At 41.9% G+C, this 16,219-nt stretch overlaps 1 long non-coding RNA gene across 4 annotated transcripts in view; it reads right to left on the reverse strand.

Moving 5' to 3' along the window:
- LOC143669184 (uncharacterized) overlaps positions 1-16,219 on the reverse strand; it is a 95,372-nt gene that overhangs the window by 37,178 nt on the left and 41,975 nt on the right. For 3 of the 4 annotated variants that reach the window (XR_013168771.1, XR_013168772.1, XR_013168770.1), the window contains exon 2: positions 9,338-9,467. This is a non-coding gene — a long non-coding RNA (uncharacterized LOC143669184). Of the gene's footprint in view, positions 1-8,063; positions 8,878-9,337; positions 9,468-16,219 lie in introns of those variants that run through there. The other variant, XR_013168773.1, reaches the window with a different exon arrangement.

The following is a 16,219-nucleotide window of genomic DNA, read 5'->3' on the forward strand; positions in this document are numbered from 1 at the left end:
GGTGCCACTGTAGGAAAAACAACTCCACAATATTATTTAAACTCTGATTTTGCCCAGGTCCTACCTGCTGGTGTTTTCTTAATCTGCAAGCTTCTCAAATACAGGGAACATCTGCTGTCTCACAACACCCCTTGGATTTGGGGATCCTTCACCCAATTTATAGAGGAGACAGCTGAATCATACAAGAGAAGTGTCTGGCTGAGATCATGTGGGTCTTCAGGCATAGAAGGGATTGGAATCAGGGTTTCTGACTCAGAAATGTGGAGTTCTCTTTATAGCACCACAACTGTCTCAGAGAAAAAAAAATCTTAGTGTGGATCTTCATTCTTGGAAGGAAAGTTAGTTTAATAGAAACAGACAAAAGACATTTGAAGCCAAGATCGGTGAGTGAGGAAGATGATCGAGTAGGCCACATAGAAACTTGACCTTGAAATAGAAAGCAGATTGTAGCAACTTGGGCAAGTCTTATAGCTAAACTGGACCTGAGTTCCTCATCCATAAAATGAGTTCTTTGGCAACCTGACCTTGAAGGACTCCTCAGGAGAGCTTTGAACAATGGTAGCTCCAGTCATATTACACTTGGGATAAGAGTTTTGCCCAACTTTATCAAAATTAATGTTCACTTTATTCCATAGCTGCTTCTGAAACAAGAAAAATCATTTTGTGTTCCAGAGGTAAAAACAAAAAACAAAACAAATAAAGAAAACAGTACCCAGAGAGGTATTAAATTTTATGGAAGAAAAACAGCCACCGTCATCTCCTGCCTCCTCCCCAAAGAAGCTCTCCGAATTTGTTTGCTCAGCGACGCAATCAGTAATATCTAAAATTAGCCCCTGAGCTTCCTCCCTCTCACACTATATCATCTCTGAGAGGCTCTATGGATTGGAGAATTGCTCATAATGATGATGGAATAACTCATTTTAAAATATCACAAACTGAGAAAACAAATTTACTATGTTATCTTTGAATAGTTTGGGCCTGAAAGAAAAAAATTTGTTTGTGTTCTGCCAAACAAAGAGGAAAAAAAGCAATTTGGGGAGATTAAAGCCCCCAGAGCATCACGATGCCTCTGGAAGATGGAATTCATTGGTCAGAGTCAAAGTTCCAGGTCTAAGTGGGGAAAAATGAGATGTCTGCATCATTAATTTCAACAGAATCTAAAATAATGGAATGCAGCCAGGCAGAAGCAATGAAACCTAATGTTCCCTATTCCCAAAGTCACCTGCTCCCAGAGTGCATGGGGGCAGAGGGCCTGGTCTCATTTCTAGTTGCCCAGAAGCTGGGCTTTCAAAGCTGCTGGCTTTCCTGTCTTGTAATTATGATATAATTCAAACTTTCAGAAAAAATACAGAGAATCATACAAGAAATGCACACTAACCCAAGTTTAATAAATGTTGACATTTTGCCATATGTGCTTCAGGGCATCTTAAAGAAATAAAAGGTTACAAATATGGTTGAAACTCCTTTCTTCTCCTTCCGCCTTCCCATTTCCTTTCCTCCTTCCCCAGAGATAAATACCGTCCTGACACTGGTAAACATAGACCCCATGCAATTTTTTTATTCACACACACACACACTATATATATACATATATACACACACACACACATTTTTTTTATTGTGGTGAATTACACATAATGTAAAATTTACTGCTTTCAAGTATACAATTCAGTGGCATTTAGTGTATTCACAAGGTTAAACAACTGACACCACCATTTAATTCCAGAACATTTTCAATACCCTAAAATGAACCCTGAACCCATTAAGCATTTCCCCCTTTCCATCGCCCCCAATTTCCTGACAACTATTAAACTGATTTCTGCCTCTATGCATTTGTCTATTTTGGACATTTCACATAAATGGAGTCATATAGTGTGTCTTCTGTGACTGGCTTTTGTTTTACTTAGCATAATGTTTTCAATGTGTTCCCCATGTTGTAACCTGGGTGATATTGCATTGTATGAATCCTATCCCAGTGTATGGATATGTCACATTTTGTTTATACATTCATGGGTTGATGGACATTCATGGGTTGATGAACATTTGGATTGTTTGTGCCTTTTGGATATTGTGAACAGCGCTGCTATGAATATTTGTTGTACCAGATTCTGCATGCTTTGGTTTTTTTTTTTCAATTATTGGGATCATCCTATAGCTGCTTTTCCCACTCACCATTATGTCCTTGGAGATTCCTCCCATTTAATATATAGCTGTAGCTCATTGAATTTATCTGTGGTTTAGAATCCCATTGCCTGAGCAAATCACTGTTCACTTAGCCTTCCTCTATTGCTGGAAATTTAGGGTGTTTCTAGCTTTACACTGCCATAACTAGCACTACAATAATGGGAGGATTTAAAGGTTTTGGTCTGTGGACCAATTCGACAGAGCAAGAGAGCCTCCCTGACAACTCATTGCATCTACTTCTAGCTGACAGCCCCCCCACAAATTCCTGGTGTGATGGCTCCAGCTCGTGGGTGGGGAATCAGTGTGAGCAAGGGAGAAGGACGCAAAAATAACTGAAACTCTAAGAAAAGAGGGTGATCAGTTCTATCATTGTCTTAGTTGCCAGGGCTGCTATGACAAATACCAAAGAGGAGATTGGCTTCAACAACAGGAATGTATTTACTTTTTAAATTGGCTGATATTTTTCTTTTTTATATATTATTTCTTTATGTTTTTCTCTTTTCTTGTATTGTTACTTTTTTTCTTTTTTTACAAAGCACACAATTTCCCTTCCCCCATGCCCTTCATCCCCGGTAATTTTCAATCTCTTTTCTATCTCTGTGAATTTGCTATTTCTAACCATTTCTGATAAGTGATATCATACAGTGCAATGATTAGGTTCAGGTGTCAAATTGACCAGGTGATGGTGCCTGGTTGTCTGGTCAGGCAAGCACTGGTCTAACCATTACTGCAAGGATATTCTGTGGCTGGTTGATATACCAGACGTCTGGTTTATTAAATCAAAAGTCAGTTGATTGAATCTGTGGCTGTTTACATCTACAATCAACTAAGGGTATATAAGGGTATGCAAGGAGAGAATCCAATCAGTTGAAAATTTTTAAGGGAGAAGAGAGAATTTTCATTTCTTCAGCCAGAGAGCCTCTCCTGTGGATTTCATCAAAGACCTTCATTGGAATTGCTGGACTCGCGGTCTGCTGTACAGATTTTGGACTTTTGCATTCCCATGGGTGTGTGAGACACTTTTATAAATCTCATATTTACAGATATCTCCTGTTGGCTCTGTTTCTCTAGAGAACCATGACTAATACATAAAGTTTTTTAGTGTATAGGTCTTGCTTATATCACTGAGCTACAGTGTTTTCAAGATACTTGCATGTTGCCGCATGTCTCAGAGCTTCATTTTTCTTATGGCTGCATAATATTCCACTGTGTGTGTGCCTCATTTTGCTCATCCATTCATTTGTTGATAGGTACTTGTGTAGTTTCCACCTTTTGATTATTGTGAATTATACTTGCGACAATATTGGATTGCCAGATCAAATGGTAATCCTATATTTAACTTTTTGAGAAGCTACCATATTACTTCCCATAGCGGCTGTAGAATTTTACATTCCCATCAATAATGCTTTAGGGTTCCAATTCCTTTGCATCCTCTCCAATATTTGTTATTTTCCAATTTTTTAATAGCAGCCATCCTTGTGATAGCTCATTGTGGTTTTAATTTGCATTTCTCTAATTGCTAATGATGTTGGGCATCTTTTCATATATTTATCGGCCATTTGTATATCTTTTGGGGAAAAATGTCTTTTCAAGTCTTTTGCCTACTTTTCAATTGGATTTTTTGTCTTTTTGTTGTTGCATTATAAAATTTATTTATATTCTGGATATTAAACCCTTATCCAAGTTGCAGCTTGCAACTATTTTTCTATTTCTAAAGGTTGTCTTTTCACTTCCTTGATAATTTTCTTGAAAGTACAAAAGTTTCTAATTTTGATGTAATCAAATATATCTACTTTTTCTTTTGTTGCTCATGCTTTTGCTGTATCTAAGAATTCATTGCTAAATTCAAGGCCGTGAAGATTAGTCCTTGTTTTATCTTTTAAGATTTTATAGTTTTAACTCTTATACTTAGGTCCTTGATTCCTGTTTAATTGATTTTTTCTGTTTTTTTATTTTTTACTTATTATATGCAGTATAATTTTTTTTCATGGGCAGGCACCAGGAATCAAACCCAGGTCTCCAGCATGGCAGGCAAAAATTCTGCCACAAGCCACCATCGCACAGCCATTAATTCTTTTTTTTTTCCCTCATAGGCAGGCACCAGGAATTGAACCTGGGTCTCCAACATGGCAGACAAGAACTCTGCCTGCTGAACCATCGTGACCCGCCCTTAATTGATTTTTTTTTTTTTTTTTTTTTTTAAAGGAAAGACAGAGAGAAGGAAGGAAGGATAGAAGGAAGGAAGGAAGGAAGAAAGGGAAACATTTTTAAACATTTTCTTGTTTTATTGTATTCTGTTTCTCCGTTTTTGTTACATGGGCTGGGGCCGGGAATCGAACCGAGGTCCTCCGGCATAGCAGGCAAGCACTTTGCCCGCTGAGCCACCGCGGCCCGCCCCCCTTAATTGATTTTTGTATATGGTTTGATGTAGGGATCAAACTTCATTATTCTGCATGCAGATATCCAGTTTTCCCAACACCATTTGTTGAAGTGACTATTCATTCCCCACTGCATGTATTTAGCATCTTTGTCAAAAATCAATTAGCAACAGGGCAGTGCCACAGTGGTTCAGTGGCAGAATTCTCACCTGCCATGCTGGAGACCCGGGTTTGATTTCCAGTGCCTGCCCATGCGAAAAAAAAATCAATTAGCAATAGATGTTTCAGTCTATATCTGGACTTTCAATTCTGGTTCACTGATCTATTTGTCTATATTTGTACCAGTACCACAGTCTTGATCACTGTCACTCTGTAATACAATTGAAAATCAGGGAGTGTAAGTCTTCCAACCCTGTTCTTCTTTTTCAAGATTGCTTTGGCTACTCAAGGCCCCTTGCAGTTCCACATAAATTTGAGGATCAGTTTTTTCCATTTCTGCAAAAACAAGCTGCTGGAACTTTTTATGGATTATATTGAATTTGCATGTTGCTTTGGGAATTATTGACATATTAGCAACGTTAATTCTTCCAACTCATGAACATGGAATGTATTGCCTTTTATTTAGGTTTTCTTTAATTTATTTCAGCAGTGCTTTGTAGCTTTCACATCTTTTTATCCTTAGTTAAATTTATTCCTATATATTTTACTCTTTTAAAAGCTCTTGTAAATGGATTTGTTTTCTTAACTTCTTCTTCAAGTTGTGCTACCAGACAAAGACCATGGATTCTTTTACCCAATGCACTCAGTTACCAATTCCTGAGACACCAGCGTTTCAAAGAAAGAAAAAGTTTATTACTAGGTGCATAGTAGCAGAGCAGATAGCCTATTGACCCAAAATCTTTCTCCTCAGATTGCATTAATTCTGAGTTTTATTAAGAGAGAAAGATGGGCAGGGTTTAGGATAAAAGCACAATGGCCCCAGATGATGTAATTAGAGGTGATCTGATTATTGAACATGCATAGATTGATTACAGGCTTAGTCACAGAATCTATGTAAGAAAATGGTGGAATGAGATATAGGTGACTTATAGGTTTAAGTCTAAGCTACTGTGCACATCAGGCAGGCACATTTGGTTTAGATCTAGTCTCGGTTATCAAGATAACTTTGGATTTAGAGTGGGTTAGTTCTGGGTTGACCCAAGACCCTTCATTAATAAGCGTTATGGCTTGTCTTTGGTGATTACAAGACTCTAGAGTTGAAAAACTGGATAACCGGGACAAATGAAGGTTAGTCAAAGGGTTTTTGCAAACACAGGGGCAGAAGATAAGGGCTATACAACCATTACCAGAGATCAAGGCAGCTGGATTCCAATTTAGAGATTTCAGGTATTTCCTCTGTCTATTCTAATATACCAGAAAGCAAAGAGAAATATCTATATAATGATTCAGTAATCAAAATCATCCCTTAAATCCTAATTTCTCAGTTACAGTTGTTCATTGCTAGTGTATAGGAAAACACCTATTTTTGGGTGTTGATCTTATACTCTGCCACTTTGCTGAATTCATTTATTAACTCTAATGGTTTTCTTATGGATTCCTTTGGGTTTTCTTTATATAGTGTCATGTCATCTGCAAATAGAGATAGTTTTGCTTCTTCCTTTTCATTTTGGATACCTTTTATTTCTTTTTCTCACCTAATTGCTCTGGCAAGAACTTCTAATATAATTTTGAATAGCAGCGGTGGAAGCAAGCATCCTTAATTCATACGTTATCTTAGGAGGAAAGCTTTAACACTTTCACCAATGAATGTGATGTTAGCGGTAAGTTTTTCATAAATGACCAACGGGAATTCATTTTCTCATGGTTTTTGAAGCTGCAAAACAAAGTTAAGTTCTTTACAATTACCCCCCTGTGTTCTCCGAGCATCTGTAACATTCTGAGGTTGGCTTGCCAAAATCCTTAGGACTCTTCTGATAGCATTTCTGCCTCCATCACAAGGCACTCTGTTCTCCTTTGACTCCTCCTGTGGCCTTTTCTGTTTGTATCCAGATTTCTTCTGCCTTATAAGAACTCCAGGCATATGGATTAAGGACCACCCTGATTCAAACTGGCCTCGTCTAAATAAAATCTCCCAAGTTCCTATTCACAAATGCGTCCACATCTTAACTAACATGAACATTTTACAAGGTCTTATTTCCAAATGGGTTTGCAGACTGAAGAACAAGGATTAAGACTTGAATATGTCTTCATGGGGAGACATGATTCAATAGCCAACAATCATCATTCCCAATTAGTGGCTGCCCTTCCTGTAAAAAGTCTATCCATCCCCAACCAACGCTTTGTGGTCCACAGTGTGGATGCAAGATGGTATGGTCCCTACCGCTGCGTCCGACCCACCCCACCCCACCCCTAACATCAGGCTTGGCCATGTGACTGGATGGGATGTGAGTGGTGGAGACATAGGAATGGGGCTTTGGGAGCCATTCCTTTCCTCTTCCTTCTGCCACAGGACAGCACATCCCCAATGAACGGCCCCCTCAGCCTGGGTCCCAGAATGAAGAAAGCACGTGGAGCAGAGCCAGGCTGGTCCACAGGGTGAGCAAACACAAGCTGATTGTTGCAAGTCACTGAGACATCGGTACTGTTTTTAAGCACGGGATAACTTAGCAAAAGTAATGTGAGGGTCCCTTCTTTATCCTCATCCCAAGTGAACTCTCTGCAGTTTCACCCTGAATGCCCACCACCTAACCTTTAAACCCTTTTAGTCATCATTTAACCCCCTTGAAATTCATTTACTCAGCCTGAACTGTGCACATTTTCCAGCCTGGAGCTCAGTCTGAAAACCACAGGAAAAATAATAACAAAAGCTAGCTTTCAGGAGAATCTGCTCTGGGTCAGCACTGAGCGGGGCTCCTGGACAGGCAGCATGTGTGCCATCTGTCCTCATGTCACCGAAAAGGAGTGCCACAGTGACCCCGTTTCACTGATGTGTAAACTAATGCTTCAAGGTATTAAGTAACTTTCCTAAGGTAATATTTCAACTAGCAAGAGGCAAATGGAGGAAATGAACTCAAGCACTCTGACCCTTCTGACCCTGTGAATCACAGAGCTGCTGCCAATAAGCTCATAGACGTGTGATGGAGAAAACATCATCCTGTCATTCTACAGCTGTTTGTAGGACACATAGCATGTGCCAGGTTCTTGGGTACAAAGGTTGACAGACACCGTCCCTACTCTCAAGGAGAGGACAACACAAAACAGATAGCTTTTAAAAATCTAATTGAGGGGTGAGGGGGGCAAGTGCAAGTTCAGTGGTAGAATTCTTGCCTGCCATGCGGGAGACCCGGGTTCAATTCCCAGCCCATGCACTCCCCTCTCAAAAAAAAAAATCAGCAAATGGTGCTGCAATAATGGGATTGTCACATGGAAAAAGAATGAAATGTGACCCCCACCATACAGCATACAAAGAAAAAAAACTAATCAGAGGGTGTGTTTGGAGGAGAGCGTGTATTTGCAGATTTAAAACAAATAAAGAAAAACTTTGAATTGCACCAATGTTTACAACTGTAATAAGTGCTGTCAAGAAAGAGTGTAGGGAGCGATCGAGACATAAGGCAGGGTAGCCTGCCCTGGTCTGGGATGTCAGGGAAGGTTCTCAGAGGATTCAACACCCAGTTATCACCCCGCAGTGTCATGGTGCCTCCCCCATGACCCTTACACCACCACTCCATCCCCACCCAGCACCCGTATAGTGGCCTAGGGTGCCCTGTAAACTTCCCTCCTTGCAGTTGCTACAATTTGTGATTACCTATTTGCTTGCATGGCCCTTTGTTAATCATCCAATCACCAGGTATTTGCGTGCAGAGCCCTTGCAGACACCATGGTGAATACAATGACAGGGTCCCTGCCCCTTGTTGGGCTTAGAGCCTGGGCAGTGTGGACAATACCCAAGCAAAGCCATGCAAGCAAGGTGTCCCATGGTGAAAGAAGGAAACAAAGGAAAAAAAGAGTGTCCCAAGAGAAAGAACAAGGAGACAGTTGTGACCCTGGTATGGTGCTGAGAAAGCCCTCCCTTAGAGGAGACAGTTACGACAGGAAGGATGGGGAGTCAAATGTGCACTGAGCAGGGAGAAGCTGCTCTGGGTGGAGGGAACAGTAGAGACAAAGGCCCCAAGGCTGAAAGGGGATCGGCATTTTGGAGCCATTGGCAGCAGGCCACTGCAGAGGAGCTGGCAGGCGAGGAAATCCCTTGAAAGTGGGGGGCACATGGCTGTCTTTTCCCTGCTGGAAAGGGAGCATCTGGCACAGCATATGTCTGTAAGAGGGAGGGATGGAAGATGTAGTAACATGTCCCAGAAGCCATGAGACCTGAATTCAAGTCCCATATCTCCTCCCACTCAGGCAAATCCCTGCACTTCTCTGGGCCTCAGTTTCCTCATCTGTAAATTCAGGGGTGAGGCCTGATGACCTAGCAGGCCCTCTCATCTCTACATCTCTATCATTCTGGTCCTATGTTGGGAAACTCCAATGGCCTCTGCCAAAGACTGGTTTCCTGAGAAAAGAAGGATGAAAGCAAGGCAAAGCAAGAAGCCTATCTCCCAGAAGCCCTCCCATGAAGCAAGCTTCCCCTCTACTTCCCCCTCTCCTGCAGGGTGAGATCAAGAAGCTGGCAAAATGCATCCTGATGACCATCTCCTAGCTTCCTGCTCCTCTGCTAAACTCACAGACTCTTGGGTTGGAAGAAGGGACTGAAACACCTAGGGAAGAAGACTCACCTCTGCACAGAGGAACCTTTCCTGTGCTAGACAATTCGACTGATAGATATTTCTTTTATTGAGCTGAAATCTGCTTCCTGGGCAATCAACACGATGGTCTTTGCTCTTCCCCGTGGAGCCACAACCTCTCCTAGAGAAAGCACAAAGTTTGGGGTCACAAGCCTATGTCTGCAGCAGAGGATGCAACATTCAATGGCCTGTGTCTCTGTATGTCAATGTCCTTCACTGTTGTTGTTATTATTACAGATCATTTCTATTGGGCATTTACCACATACCAGACAATGGTATATTATTTCACTTAAGCACCACAAACACCACCATAAGACAGGGACTATTATCTCCCATTATATAAAGGAAGAAAATGAGACTCAGAAATGATAAATAGTCAGCCTGAGGTCACTTAACTAGACAGTGACAGAAATAAGGCAGGATAATAATATCTGCCTCTCCAAGTCACTGTTGCAGCTACATGAGATGATCATAGCTAACACTTACTGAGCCCTTATCATGCTAAGCACTTATGGTAGGCAAAAGGATGATTCCCCAAAGATGTACACATGTTAATCCCTGAAACCTATAAATATGCTCCCTTACATAGTGTACTGGTTTTAAGGGATTTATGTACCCTAGAAAAGCCATGTTTTAATCCTAATTAACCTTCTGGGAGCTATGGTTTCTTCTAATCCCTATTTAGCACTGTACATTTGAAGCTTTAATTAGATTATCTCTACAGAGATGTGACTCAACCAAGTGTGGGTATTAAACTTGATTAGGCAGAGATGTGTCTCCACTGAGTCTTGATTAGTTTACTGGAACCCTATAAAAGAAGAAGTATTTTGGAGAAAGCTTCAGAACAGCACAGAACCATGAAGCAGAGAGTCTATCAACCAGTGACTTTTGGAGATGAAGAAGGAAAACACCTCCTGGGGATCTTCATGAAACAAGAAGCCAGAAGAGAAAGCTAGCAGACATCACTATGTGCCCTTCCAACCAAGAGAGAAACCCTGAATGTCATCAGCCTTCTTGAACCAAGGTATCTTTCTGTGGATGCCTTATACTGGACATTTCTATAGACTTGTTTTATTTGGGACATTTTCTTGGCCTTAGAACTGTAAACTAGCAACTTATTAAATTCCCCTTTTTAAAAGCCATTCTGTTTCTGGTATATTACATTTTGGCAGCTAGCAAACTAGAACACATGGCAAAAGGAACTTTACAGATGTAAATTAAGGACTTGAAAAGGAGAATTATTCTGGATTATCTGGGTGCACCCAGCCTAATCACATTGGTTCTTAAATGCCAACAACTTTTCCTGGCTGAGGCCAGAGGGAGCTGTGACTACAGAAGAATACTCAGAGAGAAGCAATATTTCAATGGTGGAGAAGGGGGGCCAGTAGCTAAGGAATGTAGGTAGCCTCTAGACGCTGGAAAAGACCAAGAAATAGATTCTTCTCTAGCACCTCCAGAAATGAATGCAGCCCAGCTGACGCATTAACTTTAGTTTAGAGAGACGTGCACAAACTTGTAACCTACAGAAGTGTAAGATAATAGATTGCGTCATTTTAACCACTAAGTTTGTGGAATTTGTTTCAACAGTAATAGGAAATTAATACATGTTTCCATGCATAATATCTCATTTAGTCACCACCAGGAGATGGGGATGACATCTATAGTCCCTCATCCATTATTTCAAAATCCAAAGAGCTCTGAAAATTCCAAGTCTTTCTATAAGTTTGGAGCAAATTCTTTTTATGAACAAACCTCACTGACCATGCATAATCTCTTTATACATAATACTTAACCCACCTGGAGTGCATATTATACATTTTGTACAGAAATGTTAAGGTGTTTGATTTCTGAGATTGCCCAAGACCACACCAGGGAGGGATGTTACATGTGATATGCATTCCTATTCCCTTTGGAAAATCTCAGTTCTGAAGCACATCTGGGTTACAGAGGAGGAAACTAAGGCCCCAAGATGGTACCTAATTCACCTGAGGCCATGCAGCTAGGAAATGGGAAAGAGGAACAGGAATCTAGGCAGTGGGACTCCAAAGCCAGTGCTCTAGTCAGTCCTAAATGATGATGCTCCTTAGGAAGCCCCAGCCCAGGATGCGGCTCAATAGTGGGCACATAGCAGGTACTCAGCAGATGTGATCTCTCCTGGCCCCTCTTCCTCACGACAGAATTTCAGATTTTTTTTAATGGCTCATCAGGTCAACTTGAAGTCATTTCTCCATGATAGAGCTTGAATTTGGACCTCTGTAAGCTGACTCGACAGTGTGTTCTCTTAACAACTATGCCTTATGGGCTCATGAAAGAAAAAACAGTTTTCACTTTCTTTGCTCTGATTCCTGCATCAGAAGTAACCTCCTGACATGGCTGCAGGGAACAAAATGCCCTCTTCTAGGCTCCCCGAGCTGTATGTATCACTTGTGGAGCATATTTATCATTGCAAATTGATCCCTGGGTATCAGGTTAACAGAGAAAGAAAGGCACCAGTTTCTCTGGCTTTACTGGTGTGACTTTGAGTTCTTAAGACAGGCAAAACTGGGCTTAGATTCTACCTCTCATGCCTATGAGCTGTGTTCTCCTGGACAAGGTCAGGGAACCTTCCTGAGCCTCCATTTTCAGCGTGCAGGGCTGCTGTGGGAGGAACAGCACAGGGCATGGGCAGCACCGAGCCTATGTCCAGCACAGAGGCAGTTCCCAGCCAAGGGCAGGTTATCCTCATCCTCACGGGGCTGACAGGGGTTTCTGGGCTCACAGAGCTGAGGCCCGCCAGACCCCCAGCATGGAGATCTGGCCAGGACAGTTGCCACCTTGTGGGCACCAATTTGGTTGTCTCACCAGCCCCATTCCCTAAGGATAAAAACCCCACTCCCCACAATGGCTATGAGATCCAAAGTCAGGTATACAGTATGCCTGCACAGAGCCTGGCGTATAGGAAGCACTCAGTGTGGAGTCAAAGGTGAGGGTGATGGTAGGAGCCATTGCAGCAGGGTTGCAAACACAGCTCAACACCCACAGCCATATGCTCTGACCTCGACATCCCTCCAGATCATGGGAAACCTGAGACTTGGAAGGCCAGTGTAGTTCACAGAATCATGCATTCTTTGGCTTTGGAGTCAGAATCATGGGTTCGGACCCACTTGGCTGTACTCACCAGTTGAAGAGCCCTAGTAAATCATCCCACTTAGTTGAACTTCAAAACCCCTCCGGTATTGAGATGACAAATGACAAGAGTCTGGCAAAGAGAGGCACCCAATGCATGTTCTTTCATCCATTCGCAAGTACGAAGATTAGGTTTTGCATACACGCTTGGCCAACTACACACAATGACCTTGTATTTTCAGAACCTCTCACCTGGAAATAATAAGACCTACTTCACAGTGTTGTGGCAAGGTAGAAAGGAGTCAAGGTATGTGAAAATGTTTGTAAACTGCGAAGTGTTCCATAGGGGTTATCCTCCTTTCAGGGTGCCACACTTCAGAGGTCTTCGTGAGAGGCTGCTCACGCCCACACACCTGATTCCAAGAAAAACAGTAGAGGTGGGGGGGCGTGTGGTTTCATTAGCCGTGACTCACAGAGGCAACTCCTGCCATGTATTCAAATCCTGTGGCTAGAGGAGCTGTGCTTTTTTAACTTTTGAACCAAGTTTGGCAGCCACTCCCTAAGGCTGCAGCCAGTACACCCTTCTCTAGTCCAGAGGGAAGGAGTAGTAGGTCAGATGGCTCAGAAGTTTCAAAGCAGAGCAAGTCAGGGGAGGGCATTGCTGAGGATGTAAATAGGGAAGTCTGGAGTGTGCAAGAGTTTTCCAGCCAGAAGGAGAAGAAAAGAGACACCGTGCTAACAGTAGGAAATCCAGGTAGAAAAATCTAGGAAGTAGCCAGAGATGAGAGATGGAGGTCAGGAAGGAGAAAAAACAGGGATGTCCCCTAAAATTAGGCTAGAACAAAAGATATGAGAAAGTCAGAGAACAGAAGAAAGTAGAAAAGGGAAAGGAAGGGGAAAGGGGAAGGGAAGAGAGGCAGCAAAGGGCAAAAACCTCATAAAGTATAACTAGTAGGATATTCAGAAGAAGAGGCACTCAAAGACTGGACAGATGAAGCAGTAAAACATAAGGAGACAGCCCGTCTGAGGGACCAGGATGGCAAATGAGGCATGAAAGAGGGAAGATGCAGCCCATGGGAAGGTCTGGCACTCCAGCCAGCCTAGACCACACACTGCTAGAAGAATCTCCACCCTATTGTAAGACCACCTGCCTCTGTCCCCAGTATGGAGATGCACTTGGACAAGCCTCTTCCACAATCTGGGTCTCGATTTCCCTGGGTAGACAGTGTGGCAAGGGGATGATAATCTCTAAGGACCCAGAGGCCATCAGGCTGTATCACAAAGATGAATGCCAGTGGGACTCAAAGAAGAGTTAAATACCTTTTCAAACAGGTCTGATGAAGGGAAAAAGAATGGAGGGGAGGTAGTACCTGAAATTAGAGTCTTTAAACCCTATCTTAGGAGTGAAAAGAGTGTCTATTTATTTAAAAAAAAAATTTAAAGGAAAGAGAAAAATGATTGGAAAAAAAAGAGATGAATTTAGACACATCTTTCACAAAAATTAACTCAAGATGGCTCATAGACCTAAATGTAAAATGCAAACTATTCTATACCTAGAGGACAACACAGGAGAAAATCTAAATGACCTTGAGTTTGGTGATGACTATTTAGATACAAGATGCAAAGCACAATCCATGAAAAAAAAATTGATGTTGGAAATAAAAAGAAAGATGGAGCCTATGATGGCCAACCCCAGATCAGCAGGGAAGCAACTGCCCTCAAAAGGGGGAGGAAGTGCATTTCTTCAGACACCCAATTCCATCTCCTATGGAAGAAGAACTTTTTTAGTGTGGCGTCTTAGATACAATTTTGGAAGTCATCATCTTCTCAAAAGGGTTTGGCCTTCAACTCAAAGGCTGGCTCCCATTTCTTCGCATGTTTAATTAGGGGGAAAGGGCTCCCATGATCCAAGTATATGGGAAACTCCCCCAGGAGTCAGATTATCATTCATCCCAGAGTCTGATTGGTGCCCCAGAGCCTGATCTGGTCTGGGAGCTGAAGGAGGAGGAGGAGGAGGCCAGGCCAGGGTATGGGAGGAGGAGTGGTGTTCCAAACAAAAGCCCAGGAATGAGATAGAAGCATGTGCGTTTGAACAGCTTTTCCAGCTTCAGGTTCAGCAGGATAGACCAGGGCATGGGGCTGTCATTACTGGTTCCTATCCAGCTCCAAAGGAGTTAATGCATAGCTGCAAATTTCATAGGATGAAAATTTCCCCTAAAGCCCTGAAGCCCCAAACCATAAAGCTTGTAAGGTCATAGGCCGGAAGCAGGCTCTTAGTTAATAACAAAATCATGGGGTTAAGGGGTATTGTATGTATAATTTTTTTTTCTGTTTTCGTTTTATCTCTTTGAATAGATGCAAGTGTTCCAAGAAATGATCATCATGATGAATATGCAACTGTGTGATGATACTGTGAATTACTGATTATATATGTAGAACGGGATGATCAAAATAGGAATGTTTGCGTTTGTTTGTTTTGAGTATTTAAAAAAATAAATTAAATTAAATTAAAAAAAAATTTTAACCAAAAAAAAAAAAAAAGCATGGGGTAATAAAGATGGCTAGACATCTGCCCCAAAACAAATTTTGAGTATGTGTCAGAGCTTCACAAGCACGGATAGTTATATCCTCCTGGAAGAAAGTATACACCTGGTGTCCAAACGTTGAGATGGAGAATTTCTGCTGCAAAACCTCCCTCTAAGCAAACTGGAGGGGTGTCTCTGCCTTTAGCAGGTCTGTATCAGATTCTTTAATGTGTACTCTCTCTCTCTTTAATAAACGCCACTACTTACTCGTACAGGCCCTCCCTTGTCCCTGAATTCTTTCCATGATGAGAGCCCTGAACCTGGAACGGGGCCCAGCTGGGTGTGAGCAGGGCTCAAGGCCTCCAGGGCCAGAACTAAAAGGCCATGGTGAGGAGGGCAAAGGGGCAGCGCTGGGGAGCTGGAGCAGGGAGCAGCATGATCTGCCTGCTTCACTGGTTCTGAGAGGGTGTGTGTCATATGTTCTGAGAGGGTGGAAATTGGGCCTTGGAGGCAGAAGACACATCCCCAGTGTTGTTCATCATTTGCCTTTAAGAACATCCCCCCCATCTCCCCCCTCAATATACATTCTATTTGAAGCAACAGAGTTTTACTGTTCAGCTTCACTAAGCCTTCTAGGCACACATAAAATGAGGTGACAACAATTGTTTCACAGACTAGAACAAAAAACTAAAATGACCGATCTTATTTTGTATAGCTATTATAACCTCAATACTTAAACATGATAGGGATGGCACTGAACAATAAAATGTAAGACTGATTTAAATCTGGCCACAGACTCTTTAAAATATTAGATAAGATGCTTGCATTTTGAATGCAGCAATGTATAAAGTATATCTCATGATCAAATAGTGCCACAAGGATATCCCTTCAGATAATCTATTAATGTAAAATAACACAGTAAAATATCAAAATAAGAAAACCCATATGAACATTTCAGTAAAGGCCAAAAGAGCAGTCGCTATGATTCAACGACTGTTAAAACTTTCTTCAAAGGACACCACACCTACACAGGAGTGCACAAAACCTGAGTGAACAGCCAATAAATTTTCGCTAAATAAACGCACCTGGGAAACCAGCATTTAGCTCAAGAAACAGAATATAACCAGCATCCTAGAAGGTCCCTCCTGCCCTCTTTATTTTTTTATTCCTCTTTATATTCCTTCACCACTGTGTGTGTGTGTGTGTGTGTGTGTGTGTGTGTGTGTGTGTGTGTGTGTGTGTC

The sequence above is a fragment of the Tamandua tetradactyla genome, chromosome 2 (genome assembly GCF_023851605.1).
Source record: "Tamandua tetradactyla isolate mTamTet1 chromosome 2, mTamTet1.pri, whole genome shotgun sequence".
Lineage (NCBI taxonomy): Eukaryota > Metazoa > Chordata > Mammalia > Pilosa > Myrmecophagidae > Tamandua > Tamandua tetradactyla.